The sequence below is a fragment of the Mus caroli genome, chromosome 9, assembly GCF_900094665.2.
Source record: "Mus caroli chromosome 9, CAROLI_EIJ_v1.1, whole genome shotgun sequence".
NCBI classification, from domain to species: Eukaryota; Metazoa; Chordata; class Mammalia; order Rodentia; family Muridae; genus Mus; species Mus caroli.
The window spans coordinates 16,309,884-16,325,292 of record NC_034578.1 but is presented as its reverse complement, the minus strand read 5'-3'; positions in this window follow the sequence as shown (position 1 = coordinate 16,325,292).

Below are 15,409 nucleotides of genomic sequence, written 5' to 3'. Positions count from 1 at the left end.
AGTATCTTATATACAAATTACAAACAGACTGAGAAAGAAATCAGTGAAATAACACATTTTCAATAGCCCGAAGCAATATAAAATATCTTAGGTTAACTCTAACAAAGCAAGTGAAAAACTTTTATAATGATCTACCAACCAAAGAGTATAGATGGGTTAGTTCATGGTACCAATTATATATGTAACAGTGGATTGCCTTATCTGGCATGCCCTTGGTCCTGTGGATTCTTGTTGCCCTAGTGTAGGGGGATACTAGAGGGGTGGGATGGGAGTGAGTGGGTTTGGGGAAGCAAAGGGAGGGGAAATGAGATGTGTGGTCTGCAGAGGGGAGACTGACTGGGAAGGGGGACAACATTTGAAATGTAAATAAATAAAATAACCAGTTAATAAAAAAGAAAACATTAAGACACTGAAGAGATTGAAGACAGTATCACAAGATGAAAAGATCTCCTATGTTCATGTATCTGTAGGATTAACACTGGTTCAAGAATGGCTGCATAAGGGGTGGTATGACAAAGTTCCTGACTCTAAAGCATTGCCAGGCCGTTGATCCTCATGTATGCTGATAACGGCTGTGGGCTTGAAACTGATTTGCTGTCTCATCTATGTGTTTTACTTTCACTCTATTTCTGGGCAATATACTTCCTCCACTACTCATACCTAATCACACATAATACATGAAACAGATGTGGTTCTCAGGAATGAGAACTGGAGGTCATGAGGCTGTCAGGGACAAGGAACAGGCTTTCTGCTTGGTCCTAAGAGCCAGGGGAAAAGATCTAGACAATATAACCACAGAGGCCATAAAAGCCTACATTTTCCTTTGTAGAAATTATTCATTGTGAGAATTGGTTTTCAATATAGAATTATGGGGAGATACCCTCTGGTCTAATGAATGCTGCATTTATTAGTGAGGGCTAACTTGGGGACATCAAGGATAGAGAGTTAAAATGGTCTCAACAAGAAAGGGAATGGATAGGAAAAGAAGAAATCTATAAAAACAAGCAAGTGATAGATGGGTTGATCTTATAGGAGGAAGATTAGATTAGAGAATAAAAAGATGATGTACAGCATATGAAAAGTTAGTACTTCATTCTCCTGGTTACTTGAAGGATTGGAGATGACAATACCTAGGGACATATTAGAGAGAGCTAGCTATTTAACGTGCCTAAATTTTAGAATTTTGTAAGAAATTAGTTTAACTTTAATAGTTTGTCACCTTTCTGGTCTTACATGAAAATAGTTACTAAAGACTTCTGTCTGCTGTGCTAGGAAACTGCAAGAGCTGTGCCCAGCTATCTGTGAAGAACAGGCTGTGTAAAAACTATAAGGAAATGTGCTTTTGCATTTAACTTCTGTTTTAAGGACGCCAGGGTTTGGTCTAATGACCCAGGATTCATAAGATTTATGTAACTTTAAGGATTTCTAAAATAATTATTGACAATGGACAAGGCCTTGATAATATAGATTTAGTAAATAAAAGACTGGGTTCTGGCTCTCTGGTTGGAAGAAGGTGAAAGAATAAATAGGAAGAAGGAAAAAGAATGAGAAGGATGAACATGGAAAAAGAAAGGAGACAAAGGAAGAATGATGAGAATTCTTGGGCATAGAGAGAGCACTTGAACTGACAGCATGCATCTACTACTGACTCTTGGTCATTATTGAATCAGTGCTGCTTCCATTTCCCCATTTCTTATGACCTTTCTCATGCTGAGGCTGGATCTTGGCAGATATATAATAATATAATAATATATAATAATATAATAAAAGTAACTTAACCAAAACAAATCTACAGTTTCAATGCAATTCCCATCAAAATATCAAAACAATTTTTTTTTTACAGAAATTGAAAGGACAATTCTTTCAGCTTAATATAGAAACACCAAATACCCAGGATAATTAAAACAATCCTAAAAGAAAAGCTTGAGGTATCACCATCTCTAGTTTCAAGTTGTACTACAGAATTACAGTACTAAAACCAGTATGACATTTGTGCTAAAATAGGCAGGGTGATAAATGGAATCAAATAAAATACACAGACATAAATCCACATATCCATGGACACCTGATTTATCATAAAGAAGCCAGAAATACACATAGGGAAAAGAGCATCATTAGTACTGGTCGAAATGGACAGTTGCATGTAGAAGAATCAAAGTAGATCTATACTTACCACACTGAACAATAATTAACTCTAAATGGATCAGAGATCTTAAATTAAAACCAGATACACTGAACATGATAGAAAAGACAATGGGGGATAACTTTGAATTCATTTGTATAGGAAAAGGCTTTCTAATCAGTACACCATTAGCACAGGCACTAAGGTCAGCAACTAATAAATGGAACAGCATGAAACTAAGAAGCCCCCACTTGGCCAAAGACACTATTATTTGGACCAACTGGAAGCCTAGAATAGGAAAGCTTTTTACTTACTTATTTATTTGTTTATTAGTTATACTAGAGGGCTAATATTCAAAATGTATAATGAACACAAAATTGATATCAAGGAAACAATCCAATTTAAAATTGAGATACAAATTGAAACAGAATCCTCAAAAAAAAGTAAATAAAACTATCCATTTGTATCCCGGGTCCTAAGAGACCAGTCTGCACAAGAGAGCCTGTGGACTGCAGTAACAACATAGCTTCTGGGACAGGCCCTGGTTCAGGCTTCATCTTCAGCCAGGAGGCAGATCTGAGATCCACACATGTACGCTACTTCCCCTTCGGTGGAGAGGTGACATGCAGAGAGTACTCTGACCACTGAGACTCAGGAGAGAGTTGGACTCCCAGGAGTGCTGACAGTGGCTAACAGAATCACAGGAGGAACAAGCTCCAGGCAGAGACAGCTATAACAACTAACACCATAGATTACCAGATGGCAAAAGGCAAACATTAGAATCTTACTAACAGAGACCAAGACCACTCACCATCATCAGAATCCAGCACTTCCAACTCAGCAAGTCCTGGATACCCCAACACACCTGAAAAGCAAAATTCGGATTTAAAATAGTATCTTGTGATGCTGGTAGAGGATTTTAAGAAGGAAATTAATAACTCACTTAGAGAAATTAAGGAGAACATGGCTAAAAAGTTAGAAGGCCTTAAAGAAGAAACACAAAAAATCCCTTAAAGAATTACAGGAAAACACAACCAATCAGGTGATGGAATTGAATAATACCATTCAAGATCTAAAAATGGAAGTAGAAACAATAAAGAAAACCCAAAGGGAGACAACTCTGGAGATAGAAACCCTAGGAAAGAAATCAGGAATCATAGAGGCAAGCATCAACAACAGAATACAAGAGGAAGAGAGAATCTCAGATGTAGAAGATTCCATAGAGAACATGGACACAACAATCAAAGAAAATGCAAAAAGACCTTAACTCAAAGCATACAGGAAATAAAGACACAATGAGAAGACCAAACCTACAGATAATAGGAGTAGATGAGAATGAACATTTTCATCTTAAAGGGTAAGCAAATATCTTCCACAAAATTATAGAAGAAAACTTCCCTAACCTAAAGAAAGAGACACCCATGAACATCCAAGAAGCCTACAGAACTCCAAATAGACTGGACCAGAAAAGAAATTCGTCCCGACACATGATAATCAGAACAACAAATGCACTAAATAAAGATAAAATATTAAAAGTAGTAAGGGAAAAAGGTCAAGTAACATATAAAGGCAGGCCTATTAGAATTACACCAGACTTCTCACCAGAGATTATGAAAGCCAGAAGATCCTGGACAGATGTTAAACAAACCCTAAGAGAACACAATTGCTAGCCCAGGTTACTATACCTAGCAAAATTCTCAATTACCATAGATGGAGAAACCACAGTATTCCATGACAAAACCAAATTCACACAATATCTTTCCACGAATCCAGCCCTTCAAAGAATAATAAAGAGAAAATACCAACAAAGGAGGGAAATTATGCCGTAGAAAAATCAAGAAAGTAATCCTTCAACAAACCTAAAAGAAGACAGCCACAAGAACAGAATGCCAACTTTAACAACAAAAATAACAGGAAGCAACAATTACTTTTCCTTAATATCTCTTAATATCAATGGACTCAATTCCCCAATAAAAAGACATAGACTATCAGACTGGCTACACAAACAGGACCCAACATTTTGCTGCTTACAGAAAACCCATCTCAGGGAAAAAGAGACAGACAATAACTCAGAGTGAAAGGCTGGAAAAGAATTGTCCAAGCAAATGGACCAAAGAAACGAGCGGGACTAGCCATTCTAATATTGAATAAAATTGACTTCCAACCCAAAGTTATCAAAAAAGACAAGGAGGGGCACTTCATACTCATCAAAGGTAAAATCTACCTGGATGAACTCTCAATCCTGAATATCTATGCTCCAAATGCAAGGGCAGCTACATTCATTAAAGAAACTTTAGTAAAGCTCAAAGCACACATTGCACCTCGCACAATAATAGTGTGAGACTGCAACACCCCACTCTTATCAATGGATAGACCTTGGAAACAAACTAAACAGAGACACATGGATACTAACAGAAGTTATGAAACAAATGGATTTAACAGATATCTATAGAACATTTTATTTTAAACGAAAAGGATATACCTTCTTCTCAGTACCTCATGGTACCTTCTTCAAAATTGATCATATAATCTGTCACAAAACAGGCCTCAAAAGATACAAAAATATTGAAATTGTCCCATGCATCCTATTAGATCACCATGGGCTAAGGCTGATCTTCAATAACAGCATAAATAATAGAAAGCCAACATTCACGTGGAAACTGAACAACACTCTACTCAATGATACCTTGGTCAAGGAAGAAATAAAGAAAGAAATGAAAGACTTTTTAGAGTTTAATGAAAAAGAAGCCACAACATTCCCAAACTTATGGGACAAAATGATAAAATGATGACATGGACAACTTCCTAGACAGATACCAGGTACCAAAGTTAAATCAGGTTCAGATTAATGACATAAAGAGTCCCATATCCCTTAAAGAAATAGAAGCAGTCATTAATAGTCTCCCAATCAAAAAAAGCCCAGGACCAGATNGGTTTAGTGCAGAGTTCTATCAGACCTTCAAAGAAGACATAATTCCAACTCACCTCAAAGGATTCCACAAAATAGAAACAGAAGGCACTCTACTCAATTCCTTCTATGAATCCACAATTACCCGGATACCTCAACCACACAAAGACCCAACAAAGAAAGAGAACTTCAGACCAGTTTCCCTTATGAATATCAATGCCAAAATACTCAATAAAATCCTGGCAATCCGAATCCAAGAACACATCAAAACGACCATCCCTCATGACCAAGTAGGCTTCATTCCAGGGATGCAGGGATGGTTTAATATATGGAAATCTGTCAATGTAATCCATGATATAAACAAACTCAAAGACTAAAACCTCATGATCATCTTGTTAGATACTGAGAAAGCATTTGGCAAAATCCAACACCCCTTCATGATAAAAATCTTGGAAAGATCAGGAACTCAAGGCCCATACCTAAACATAATAAAATCAATATACAGGAAACCAGTAGCCAATATCAAACTAAATGGAGAGAAGCTGGAAGCAATCTCACTAAAATCAGGGACTAGACAAGGCTGCCCACTTTCTCCCTAAGTATTCAATACAGTACTCTAAGTCTTCTTAGCCAGAGCAATTTGACAACAAAAGGAGATCAAGGGGATACAATTTGGAAAGGAAGAAGTCAAAATATCACTATTTGCAGATGGTGTGATATTATATATAAGTGATCCTAAAAATTCCAGAACTCCTAAAAAGTTCCAGAGAACTCCTAAACCTGATAAACAACTTCAGTGCAGTAGCTGGATATAAAATTAACTCAAACAAATCAATGGCCCTTTTCTACACAAAGGATAAACAGGATGAGAAAGAAATTAAGAAGACAACATCCTTCACAATTGTCACAAGTAATATAAAATATCTTGGTGTGACCCTAAGGAAGTGAAAGATGTATATGATAAGAACTTCAAGTCTCTGAAGTAAGAAATTGAAGAAGATCTCAGAAGATGGAAAGATCTCCCATGCTCATGGATTGGCAGGATTAATATAGACAAAATGCCTGTCCTGCCAACATAATCAAGGAGAAGGAAGACCAACTTGTGGATACTTCATTCCTCCTTAGAATAAGGGACAAAATACCCATGGAAGGAGTTACAGAGACAATGTTTGGAGCTGAGATGAAAGAATTGACCATCCAGAGACTGCCACACCTGGGGATCCATCCAAATGCAGTCACCAAATGCAGATACTTTTGCATATGCCAGCAAGATTTTGTGGAAAGAACCCTGATAGAGCTGTCTCCTGTGAGGCTATGCCAGTGTCTCTAGCTACATATGTAGCAGAAGATGGTCTAGTCGGCCATCATTGCGAAGAGAGGCCCCTTGGTCTTGCAAACATTTTTTGCCCCAGTACAGGGGAATGCCAGGGCCAAGAAGTGGGAGTGGGTGGGTAGGAGAGCAGGGCAGGGAGGGGGAGGGTATAGGGGACTTTCAGGATAGCATTTGAAATGTAAATGAAGAAACTATTTAATAAAAAATTGAAAGAAAAAGCCAAAATGAAGACAAAACATACCAAACTTATAGGATACAATGAAGGCATCCCTAAGAGGAAAACCCATAGCTCTGAGTGCCTCCAAAAAGGATCTGGAGAGAGCATACTCTAGCAGGTTGACAGCACTCCTAAAAGTTCTAGAACAAAAGGAAGCAAATTTATCCAAGAGGACTAGACAGTAGGGAATAGTCAAACTCAGGGTTGAAATCCACCAAGTGGAAACATAAGATCTATACAAAGAATCAACCCAACCAGGGGTGGTTCTTTTTCTTTTTTTAATTAGATGTTTTTTCCTTTACATTTCAATTGCTTTCTATTTCCTAGTTTTCTCTCTGTAAATCCACTATATCCTTTCCTATCCTGTTCTCCCCTACCCACCTAATACTGGGAGATAGAATCTTCACAAGACCAAAGGCCACTTCTCCCACTGATGGCTGACTAGGCCATCCTCTGCTACATGTGCATCTAGAGAGACAAGCTCTAGGGGTACTAGTTAGTTCATGTTGCTATTCCTCTTATATGCCTGTAGACTCCTTCAGCTCCTTGTGTACTTTCTCTAGCTCCTTCACTGGGGAAGCTGTGTCCCATCCAATAGATGACTGTGAGCATCTGGTTCTTTGAGAAAATCAACAAGAGAGGTAAACCCTTTGCCAGACTAACTAGAGGGCACAAAGATAGTATCCTATTTAACAAAATCAGAGCCAAAAGGGGAGATAAAAAACAGAATGTGAGGAAATAAAAAAAAAAAAAAAAAAAAAACCAAAAAAAAACCATCAGATCCTACTACAAAAGCCTATACTCAACAAAACTGGAAAACCTGGATGAAATGGACAATTTTTTCTAGACAGATACCAGGTACCAAAGTTAACTCAGGATAAGATTAATGATCTAAACAGTTCCATATCTCCTAAAGAAATAGAAACAGTCATTAATATTCTACCAACCAAAAAACAAAAAACAAAAAACCAACAAAAAAGCCCAGGACAAGAGAGGTTTAATGAAGAGTTCTATCAGACCTTCAACGAAGACCTATTTCCAATACTCCCCAGACTATTCCACAAAATAGAAACAGAAGGTACTCTACCCAAGTTGTTCTATGAAGCCACAATTACTCTGATACCTAAACAACACAAAGACCCAACAAAGAAAGAGAACTTCAGACCAATTTCCCTTATGAAATTTTGCATTGATATGCAAAAATAGTAAAATTCTCGCAAACTGAATCCAAGAACACATTAAAATGATCATCCATCATGATTAAGCAGGCTTCATCCCAGGGATGCAGGGTTAGTTCAATATACAGAAATCCGTCAACATAATCCACTATATAAACAAAATCAAGACAAAACCCACATGATCATCTCATTAGATGCTGAGAAAGCATTCGACAAAAATTCAACACCCATTTGAGATAAAAGTCTTGGAATGATTAGTAAGTCAAGGCCCATATCTAAACATAATAAAAGTAATACATAGCAAGCCAGTAGCCAACATCAAACTAAATGGAGAGAAACTTTGAAGCAATCCCTCTAAAATTAGGGACTAGACAAAGCTGCCCAATTTCTCCCTACCTGTTCAATATAGTACTTGAGGTCCTAGCAAGAGCAATTAGACAACCAAAGGAGATCAAAGGGATACAAATTGGAAAGGAAGAAGTCAAAATATCACTATTTGCAGATGATATGAGAGTATAATTAAGTGACCCCAAAAATTCCACCAGAGAACTCCTAAACCTGATAAACAACTTCAGTGAAGGAGCTGGATATAAAATTAACTCAAACAAATCAGTGGCCTTTCTCTACACAAAGGATAAATCGGCTGAGAAAGAAATTAGGGAAACAACACCCTTTAAAATAGTCACAAATAATATTAAATACCTTCGTTTGACTAACTAAGGAAGTGAAAGATCTGTATGATAAGATTTACAAGTCTCTGAGGAAGGAAATTGAAGAAGATCTCAGCAGATGGAAAGATCTTTCATGCTCATGGATTGGCAGGATTAATATAGTAAAAATAGTTATCTTGCCAAAAGCAATCTATAGATTCAATGCCATCCCCATCAAAAGTACAACTCAATTTTTAACAGAGTTAGAAAGGGCAATATGCAAATTCATCTGGAATAACAAAAAAACCTAGGATAGCAAGAACTATTCTCAACATTAAAAGAACTTCGGGTGGAATCACCATCCCTGACCTCAAGCTGTACTACAGAGCAATTGTAATAAAAATTGTATTGTACTGATACAGCAACAGACAGTTTCATCAATGGAATAGAACTGAAGACCCAGAAATGAACTCACATACCTATGGTCACTTGATCTTTGACAAAGGAGCTAAAACCATCCTTTGGAAAATAAACAGCATTTTCAATAAATGGTGCTGGTTCAACTGGCAGTTAGCATGTAGAAGAATGTGAACTGGTCCATTCTTATCTCCTTTTGCAAAGCTCAAGTCTAAGTGGACCAATGAACTCCAGAGAAAAACAGAGACAATGACACTTATAGAGGAAAAAGTGCGGAAGAGCCTTGAAGATATGGGCACAGGGGAAATATTCCTGAAGAGAACAGCAATGGCTTGTGCTGTAAGATCAAGAATCAACAAATGGGATCTCATAAAATTGCAAAGCACACTGTCAATAAGGCAAAAAGGCAACAACTGGTTGGGAAAGGATCTTTACCAACTCTAAGTCCGATGCGGGGTGGGGGGGCTAATATATATATATTCAATATATATATATATATATCAAGAAGTTGGTCTCCAGAAACCCAAAATATCCTATTAAATATGGGGTACAGGGCTAAACAAAGAATTCTCAACTGAGGAATACTAAATGGCTGAGAAACACCTAAAAAAATGTTCAACATCCTTAATCATCAGGGAAATGCAAATCAAAACAACCCTGAGATTCCACCTCACACCAGTCAGAATGGCTAAGATAAAAAATTCAGGTGACAGCAGATGATGGTAGGGATGTGGAGAAAGAGGAACACTCCTCTATTGCTGGTGGGATTGCAAGCTGGTACAACCATTCTGGTAATCAGTGTGGGGGTTCCTCAGAATATTGGGCATAGTACTACCAGAAGATAGAGCAATGCCACTCCTGGTCATATATCCAGATGGTGTTCCAACTCATAATAAGAACACATGCTCAACTTTGTTCATAGTGGTGTTAGTTATAATAGCTAGAAGCTGGAAAGAACCCAGATTTCCCTCAACAGAGGAATGGATACAGTGAATGTGATACATTTACACAATGGACTACTACTCAGCTATTAAAATCAATGAATTTATGAAATTCTTCAACAAATGGGTAGATCTAGAGGATATCATCTTGAATGAAGTAACCCAATCACAAAACAACAGACACGATTAAACTCCCTTCCAGGACTGTGAAGGGTGAGCAAGCTGACTGCAGAAGTAACGCAGCTTCTGGGACAGACCCCGTTTCAGACTCCAGACATCTGGGCACCTTCCCCGCCAGAGGAGAGGTGTCTGCCAAGGAGGGCTCTTTCAGAGCAGGTGAGGGAGCAGGGTCCCGGATCCCTCAAAGACTAGTCTGTGCAGGTGAGAGTGCAGACTACAGAAGTGATACAGCTTCTGGGACAGGCAGAAGCAACACAGCTACTGGAACAGACCTCGTTTTAGACTTCAGACATCCGGGCACCTTCCCTGCCAGAGGAGAGGTGTCTGCCCGGGATGGCTCTTTCAGAGCAGCCGAGAGAGCCATCTTGTGTCCTGTGTCCCTCTGAGACCAGTCTGTGCAGGTGAGTGTGTAGACTGCAGAGGCAACACATCTTCTGGGACAGGCCCTGTTTCCGGCCTTCATCTTCTGCCAGGAGGCAGGTCTGAATGCCAGATATCTGTGCACCTTCCCTGCAAGAGGAGAGCTTGCCTGCAGAGAGTACTCTGACCACTGAGACTCAGGAGAGAGCTAGACTCTCAGGTCTGCTGACAGAGGCTAACAGAATCACAGGAGCTCCAACCAGAGACAACTATAACAACTAACTCCAGAGATTACCAGATGGCGAAAGGCAAACAAAACAACAAATGATGTGTACTCACTGATAAGTGGATATTAGCCCAGAAGCTCAGAATACCCAAGATATAATTTGCAAAACACATGAAACTCATGAAGAAGGAAGACCAAAGTGTGGATACTTCGATCCTTCTCAGAAGGGGGCACAAAATACCCATGGAAGAATTTACAGATACAATGTTCATAGCAGAGGCTGAAGGAATGACCATCCGGAGACTGCCCCATTGACACTATTATGGATGCCCACAAGGTTTTGCTTGCAGGAGTCTGATATAGCTGTCTCCTGATAGGCTCTGCCTGTCCCTGTCAAGTACAGAAGTGTTATGGTCACAGCCATCCATCGGACTGAGCATCGGGTCCCCAGTGAAGAAGCTAGAGAAACTACCCAAGGAGCAGAAGAGTCTGCAGTCCTATGGGAGGAACAACAATACGAACTAACCAGTACTCCCAGAGCTCATTGGAACTAAACCTCCAATCAAAGAAATCACATGGTGGGACTCATGTCTTAAGCTGCATATATAGCAGAGGATGGTCTAGTCAGTCATCAATGTGAGGAGAGACCCTTGTTCTTGTGAAGCTTCTATGCCTCAGAATAGGGGAATTCCAGGGCCAGGAAGTGAGAGTGGGTGGGTTGGGGAGTCGGGGGAGGTAGGAGGGGATAGGGGATTTTCAGAGTTGAAACTAAGAAAGGGGATAATATTTTAAATGTAAATAATGAAAATATCTAATAAAAATGTAAAAAAAGGCATACAAAACTAAACAAAGAATATTTAATCCAGGAATATCGAATGGATGAGAAGCATCTAAAGAAATGTTCAGCATCCTTAGTAAACAGGGAAATACAAATCAAAACAACCCTGAGATTACACTTCACATCAGTCAGAATGTGTGGAGAGCCGTGAGCAATCGCCATTACAAGATGGCGCCGGCTTCTGCTGTGCCTAACTGGTAAACAAGTAATGTGCACAGGTGCAAGAGTGAATTTGTGCCAAGTCACTGCCTATCCCAGGGTGCAGCAATGAGGTGATGGGCAAGCAACAAATCAGGTGTTGACATGCCACTCCAAGGTGTATATAAGCAACACCATTTTCCAGGGTTCGGGGTCTTCCTCCTAATGAAGTAATAAAGCTTGCTGCAGAAGAATCCGGTTGTCCGAGTGTGTTCTTGCTGGTGAGAAACTAGCTCGGGACAAGAATGTCTAAGATCAAAAACTCAGGTGACAACAGATGCTTGTGAGGATGTGGAGAAAGAACACTCCTCCATTGTTGGTGGGATAAAAAACTGGTACAGCCATTCTGGAAATCAGTGTGGTGTTTCTTCATAAAAGTGGACATAATTCTACCTGAGGATCCAGTTATACCACTTCTGGGTATATATTCGAAAGGTGCTCCAACATATAACAAGGACACATTCTCCACTATGTTCATAGAAGTCTTATTTATAATAGCCAGAAGCTGGAAAGAACCCAGATGTCCCTCAACAGAGGAATGGATACAGAAAATGTGATACATTTACACAATGGACTACTACTCAGCTATTAAAAACAATTACTTCATGAAATTCACAGGCAAATGGATGGATTTAGAAAATATCATCCTGAGTGAGGTAACCCAATTACAAAAGAACTCACATGATATGCACTCACTGATAAGTGGATATTAGACCAAAAGCTCGGAATACCCAAGATACTATTGACAGACCACATGAAGCTCAAGAAGAGGGAAGACCAAAAGTGTGGATGTTTCAGTCCTTCCTTGAAGGAGGAACAAAGTACTCAAGAGGTGAAGTAAGGAGACAAAGTGTGGAGCAGAGACTGTAGGAAAGGCCATTTTGAGACTGCCCTACCTGGTGATCCATCCCTTTTACAGTCACCAAACCTAGAAACTATTGTGAATGCCAAGAAGTGCTTGTTGACAGGAGCCTGGTATAGCTTTTTCCTGAGAGGTTCTACCAGAGCCTGACAAATACAGTGGCAGATGCTCACTGACAACCATTGAACTAAGCATGGGGTCCCCAATGGAGGAGTTAGTGAAAGGACTGAAGGAGCTGAAGGGGTTTGTTACCCATAGGAAGAACAACAATATCAACCTACCAGACCCTCCAGAATTCTCAGGGACTAAACCACCAACCAAAGAGTACACATGTAGTGACCTGTATTTACAGTTGCATATGTATCAGAGGAGGGCCTTATCAGGCATTAAAAGAAGGTGAGGCCCTTGGTTCTGTGAAGGCTTGACCTCCCAGTGTAAGGGAAAGGAGTTGGTTGGTGAGCACCCTCATAGAAGTAGGGGGAGGGGGTGGCATAGAGGGTTTCCTGGGGTGGGGAACTAGGAAAGGGGATAACATTTGAAATGTAAATAAAGAAAATATCCAATAAAAGAAAAGGAAAAAAAGAAAAGGAAAGAAAATCAAGCTGAGCAAGTCAAGTGGAGTAAGCCAGTAAGCAGCATTCTTCTTCATTCATGGCTTCTGCTACAGTTCCTGTCTCCATATTTCTGACTTGTTTTCCTTCTGTAGTGGACTGTGACCCAGAAAATGGAAATGAAATAAACCGTCACCCACCCAAAAAGTACTTCTAACTAAATCCAAGAACAAATCAAAAAATTTAATCACCTTTATCAAGTAGGTTTCCAGATATGTAGGGCCAGTTTAACGTTTGAAAATTGGTCAATGTAATCCAGCATACAAAAATTTTGAATGAAAGAAAGTATATGATCATCTCATTAGATGCTAAAAGCCTTTGACAAAATCCAACTCTTCTTTAAAATGAAGTTCATAGAGGAATAAGGAATACAAGAGACGTACATAAGCATAATAAATGCAATTTATAGTAAACCTAAAACTAATATATAATTAAATGGAGAGGAATTCAAAGCAATTCTACTAAAATCAAGAGTAAAGCTAAGCCTGTCCTCTCTCCATATTTAGTAACATAGAAGTTGAAGTTCTACCTAGAGCAATAAGACAAGTAAAGAGATAAAAGAGATGCAAATTGAAAAGGAAGAAGTCACATATTGCTACTTGCAGATAAAGTGATAGCATTTACAAGTGGGCCTGTGGTAGTTTGAGTAGGGATTGTCCCCATAGATTAAAGTGTTTGAATGCTTAGGCATAGAAAGTGAACTATTAGAAAGTATGGCCTTATTGGAAAATGTAGAGCCTTGTTAGAGGATGTATGTTACTGTGGAGGAGGGGCTCTGAGGTCTCATATATGCTCAAACTCAATCCAGTGTGGAACAATCTTCTCCTGGATGCCTTCAGATCAAAGTCTTAAACTATCAACTCCTCCAACAGTATGTCTACATGGATGCTGCCATGCTTTTTGCCATGATGATAATGGACTAAACCTGTAAATCTTTAAGCCAGTCCCAATGAAATGTTGTCTTTTATAAGAGTTGCCTTGGTCATGGTGTCTCTTTACATCAATGAAATACCTACTAAGACAGATCGCAATATGAAATAATAAAAATTATAGGTGAATAAATGGAACTTAGAAAAAAACCTGAGTCAAGTAACTAGGACCCAGAAATATAAATATTGTATGTTCTTTTTAATGTGAAGATATTAGCTTCTAATCTTTTTTAGGTGTGTTTTACTTGGGACATAAGTGGACCTCAGAAAGTAAAAATTGGATGTTGGTGTGGAAACACAGCACAGGAGTTTCTATAGCAGATTATAGGTAAAACAAAGGTAAAAAGAAGGAGTATTGGATGTGAAATAGCCTATCCAGGGATGATCATGGAAAGTGTTGGGAGCTCAGGATGTGTAGAGAGTATTAATCTAAAGGAAGGTTGTTTGAAAAACCTATATGGAAATTTGTTATCTTGCAACCCAATTAAAATTATTATTAAAATGTATAGTAGGAAACATGTGATAAAAGACAGAGGCATATAACCAAGGTAGATGGTAGGAGGATGTGGAAGATGAGAGGTAGTAGATAGTGGGTTAATAATCACTAAGCATGTATGAAATAGCCCATGGGAACTTATGGATTAATTAGTTTCAAAATTCAATTAGCCAGACGTTGTGGCACATGCCTTTAATCCCAGCACTTGGGACGCAGAGGCAGAGGCAGGCAGATTTCTGAGTTCGATGCCAGCCTGGTCTACAAAGTGAGTTCCAGAACAGCCAGACCTATACAGAGAAACCCTGTCTCGAAAAATCAACCACCCCCCCCAAAAAAAAGAAAAGAAAATTAAAAACAGGGGTTCACTATGTGGTGACACGTAGATGCTCCCAGAAGTCATGGAATATTAAATAAAAATTGAAGGCCCAGGTGGGAGAAACCTCTCTAGGAGTTATTAGTTAGGGAATTTCTAGGGGTACTCAAAGCAACACAGAGCTTTTGTCATTATTCTTAGTTACCCAGAACAACTAAATGGTAAGGTGCTATTGCTGAAGGCACCATTTTAGTTTCTGGTAATAGAGAAATTAATTTTCAATAATGTACTATCCATACATCCAAAAACCTTGTCATTGTTGTGGAATTTTCAAAGTGTGAGAAGGTACTATTCAGGTTTCTGGGGAGAAATGATATTAGAGGTCTTACCTAGCACTGCACCCTCCATGCTCTCCTACCAACCTGCCAGGATGACAGGTCCACTGGTGTAAGAGTGGTTTGAGTTATGTGATGACTGTTTCTAATTGGATTTCAGTCCTTTTCCACAGATGAAATTTTATGTCTAATACTGTAAAACTGGTAAAAAGTTCATGATTTGAGAGGTGGTGATCTCTGGTATAGAGCTTCCTTACTAGATTTCTAAGTACTTAGTTTATACTCATAAGCCTTA